The 4237-nt window shown below is 30.4% G+C and overlaps 1 long non-coding RNA gene across 4 annotated transcripts; it reads right to left on the reverse strand.

The window, feature by feature from the left end:
• Positions 1 to 1431: 1431 nt before the first annotated feature.
• On the reverse strand, positions 1432 to 3842 carry LOC145056736 (uncharacterized). Of its 4 annotated transcripts, none has more exons than XR_013685893.1 (7): positions 3633 to 3842; positions 3466 to 3548; positions 3286 to 3382; positions 3059 to 3193; positions 2086 to 2511; positions 1916 to 1990; positions 1432 to 1814 (listed from the first exon to the last, which is right to left on the reverse strand). It is a non-coding gene; the product is annotated as an uncharacterized LOC145056736 (long non-coding RNA). The 4 variants fall into 4 exon arrangements; XR_013685894.1 differs by having other exon boundaries at positions 3268 to 3382; XR_013685895.1 differs by having other exon boundaries at positions 2086 to 2195; positions 2456 to 2511; positions 3059 to 3382.
• Between the last annotated feature and the right edge of the window lie 395 nt (positions 3843 to 4237).

The following is a 4237-nucleotide window of genomic DNA, read 5'->3' on the forward strand; positions in this document are numbered from 1 at the left end:
TTTTGGTCTTTTCAAGTAACAGAGACTAAATTTGTGACTATGAGTAAACCATAGAGACCATTTATATAATTTTTTTTCTATATTTTATGTTTATGAATTTGTGTATTTTCCACCTCTTTACTTTTTAAAATATACATTTCTATTTTCTAAATTTTTGTGTTTAACCTTGTATTATATATAATTTGATTTTTATTAATAACTTTCATTCGTTCACCTAAAAAACTTTTTTATGTGTTTATTTTTATATATTTTTCTGTATAAATTAAGGTGATCAACGTTTCGACTTTAATTTAGAATTTTATTTCGTTAGTTTTGTTAAAAGTACATGGTTTTTTAGAAAATTTTCGGTTTAAATTCAAGTTTGTCTATGTTTCGACATATTTTTTTTTATGTTTTCGTGCTTAAAATTATGTACGTTTCATACTTATGACTCAAGTTACATATTATACGTTTTTGCTTATTTAAACTTTCATTCGCTAAATTAAAAAAAAAAATCTTATTTATTTATTTTTATGCATGTGTCGATATAAATTTGTGTTTTTCTTTTTCTTTATTTTTTATGTTTCGATTTAATTTTTTTTGTACGTTTTGGTGCTTATTTTATATATGTTCCTACATATGCGTTTGTTCACATATAATAGATAAAAGCGTAATTATAAGCATTGAATTTTGTAAGTTGAATTTTGACGATCGTACTGATAAAAGTAACGTTTCGACGTAAAAAACACGTACAAAAAATAAACACGAAACATAAAAAAAAAATTGCATCGAAATGTAGACGAACTGGAATCTATACTGATAGGTAAAAAAACGTGAAAAAAAAAGTTACGTCAAAACGTAGACAAACTTGAATATAATACATTTTTTTAAGATAACGAACAAAAGTTATTATATATGTCCCGAATGATACGTAGGAATATATATATATATATATATATATATATATATATATATATATATATATATATATATATATATATATAGGCACAAAAATGTACAAAAAAATACGTAGAAACGCAAACAAACTCAAATATAATACGTTTTTTAAAACTAACAAATGAAAGTTATTATATGTGACTATCTCATACGTAGGAAACACACATAAAGTTAAACAAAAACAATTACGTCGAAACGTAGACAAGCTTGAATTTAAACCGAAAAGTTTATAAAAAAAACCATGCAATTTTTTTAAAAAAAAATTAACTAAAGAAAGTTTTAAATTAAAGTCGAAACGTTGATCACCTTAAATTATACTGATTAATATATAAAATAAACTCGTAAAAATAGTTTTTTTAGCTTAACAAATGAAAGTTATTAATAAAAATCAAATTATATAATACGGGGTTAAACACGAAAATTTATAAAATAAAGGGGTGAAAGTAACAAGGTTTAAAATGAAGGGTTTAAAGTGATATTTAAAAAGTAAAGGGATGAAAAAGCCACAAACTCATAAATATAAAATATAAAAAAAAATTACATAAATGGTCCCAATGGTTTACACATAGTCATAAATCAGTCCCTGCTACTTGAAAAGACCAAATGTCCTTACACTAACGGATGAACAGTAACGATTTCAGCAAAAAGGGTCATTCATGCAAGTTTTGGAAACCAGAGGGACCATTTTTGTTGTAACATCCAAAAATTTTTGAAAATTTTAAAGTCTTTAAACAAACCAAAACCCTCGTTGTTTACAAATTAATTTCAAAACTAGAGGGGAATCATGCGCGCCTTTGGTGTCGTGTTAGTTTATTTTGTCTTCTTTCGACTTCTATCATGTAGTACAACATAATATTATAACCCCAAAGAACCGTATGCTGCACCAGATCATAACCCCAAATTTATAATTTATACACAGTACAACACAGCAGTGTGCAAAGGGTATTTCAGTCATTTACATAAATGAGAGAATGCCTACCGGGATACGATTTTTTCAGACCATCTGCCTTAGGCAAATTCTGAAGCCATTCTGTACCTTGAGACCTCCTCCAAGCTAGGAAAAAATTATAAAAACCATAATTTAATGGGACATTCGATTGCTATGATAGAACAAAACTGATATTAGAAAGTACAAATTTATATATATACCTGCTTTTGGGCTTTTCTTGAAGCGAAATTTAGGGGTATTTTGGTCAAAATTTCTATCCACTATCTAACTATAATTCTAAATCTCATGCTCATGCTACAACCGCTTTTACCTGGAAAAAAAAAACAGCACAAGCATGCATGAAAGGTCCTTGTGTCAACAAAGATTACCACCTATTACCAGTTTTACCCTTTACCACATCTATGTTGCCAATAAAGCGGTTAAAAGGGTTATTAAAGGCAACGGTGGTTTTTTTAAAGACTAAGTGTTTTATGATTTCTTTTACCGATAATAGCAAATGTGTAATTTATTATAAGGATGCAAGTATGTTGCTATTGTATGCAATTTGCCGAAAAGAAAATTAAAACTCACAATTAATTGGGTTCATCCAACGGTGTGGTTTTCAAGATTGTATAAGACGAGGTTACCTACAAAAAGGAATGGAATTTAATAGCTAAGATTAACTAGTTTTTTAAGTTATATTTGCATTTAAATAATTTTATTTTGTTGTAAATGCAATTAAACAAAATCATGTCAGATGTGTATTGTCTTGTTGATATTATTCTTTTCAATTGACAATACTTAAGTGTTTTATTACAATTAAGAGAGAAAGGTTAGGAAGAAAAAGAAAATGATGGGAGAGATTTGAAACTTACTTTCTTCATAGCAATGTAAATAGTAAGAGTTAACTCCAAAAAGTGTCTATACGGGGAAAATGGAAAATTTGCATGCCAAGTAGGATGCCAAGTAGGATGCTACTCACTATTTCAGGAGTAAATAATTGCATACATGTTGCTATTTCACAGCATAATAATTAACCAAAATCTTAATTACTCTATAACTTTGAAGATTATCTTTTGAAATTTAACTCTAACCAAGCTTGTTTTCGTAAATTAAGCATGACCTAGTAAGGAAATTTTTGATAAACGCAAAATGAAAACGGTAATTAAGATTAAAATCTACACAGTTGCAAACCTGAAATATTGATTCCAAATGAAATCAAAGGTTTGATAACATCAAAGTGATAAAGGTGTATGGAAGCACAAGTTCTGATAACATCAAAACTTCCAACCTGAAGGACGACCTCACCATCTCTTGGACACACAAATTCTGATAGCAAAATAAAGAAATTAGTAATACCCAAAAAAACAGAGCATATTACGTGATAAGAGTAATAGAGAAACATGGAGGAATTGGCGAACTTTCTCATCATAGAATCACCATCGGCATACAAGAGGGGAGCAATCGGAGGTGGTGATAAGAACAACTGAAATCAAAACACGATTCACAAATTTCCTCCTGAAATTAGGATGCTAGGATTATCACTAGAACATTAAGAAAAATTAAAATTTTGAGGAACCCTAAAAGCTAACGAAGAGTACCTTGGAGCAAAATTGATCAAAGAAGGTGATTTTGAGAAGGAAATCGGCGGAGACATGAGTAATGATCGGTGATGGAGACTGAGCTGCATCACCAAAGAAATAAAAAGAAGATTGAAGGCCACCGATAACACAAAAGATGAGGCAGTGAAAGAGAAGAAGGCACGTACCTTGGTGGTGTCAGAAAGCCGAGACGGTTCGCAGACGACTGGTGGTGCAAAAAAAAGGGGAGTGCCGGAGGCTTTGAGGAAGAGAAGATATAAGGAAAAGGGAACAAATTTGTATTGGACAACGAAGGTGGCAAGGTGGCGAAAGAAACAGATAAGAAGCAAAGGGAAGAAGAGAAGTTAAGAGGGAAAACGGAGTTGAGGGGAAAAATATTGGAGTCGGTGTAATGCGGTGGAGGATTTAAGGGGCTAAATATAAATTTTGAAAATCATTGTTGCAAATGTTTAAAACTTAGAAATTTTTTTTTTGGCAGAAATCTAAATCTTAAAAGATTCTTGTTCACAAACTTTTTAACAATTAATAGTATATATAATAAGTTACACATCAGAGAAAATCCCAAAATCTTAAAGCAAAAACATGAGGAGGTGAACGATCACGCATTCGCCTTCCCGCGATCATCAGAGTTATCTGAAACATAATCCAAACTGTAAGCCCAAAGCTTAGTGAGTTTTGCCTAAAATACCACCACAACACATAATCATATATATCACAGCAACAACATGTATACTGAACCTTCAACATGTCTGGACCGTCGCGTAGGGCCTTC

Source organism: Lactuca serriola, chromosome 6 (assembly GCF_051521515.1).
Source record: "Lactuca serriola cultivar US96UC23 chromosome 6, Lser_US96UC23_V15, whole genome shotgun sequence".
Taxonomy (NCBI): Eukaryota; Viridiplantae; Streptophyta; class Magnoliopsida; order Asterales; family Asteraceae; genus Lactuca; species Lactuca serriola.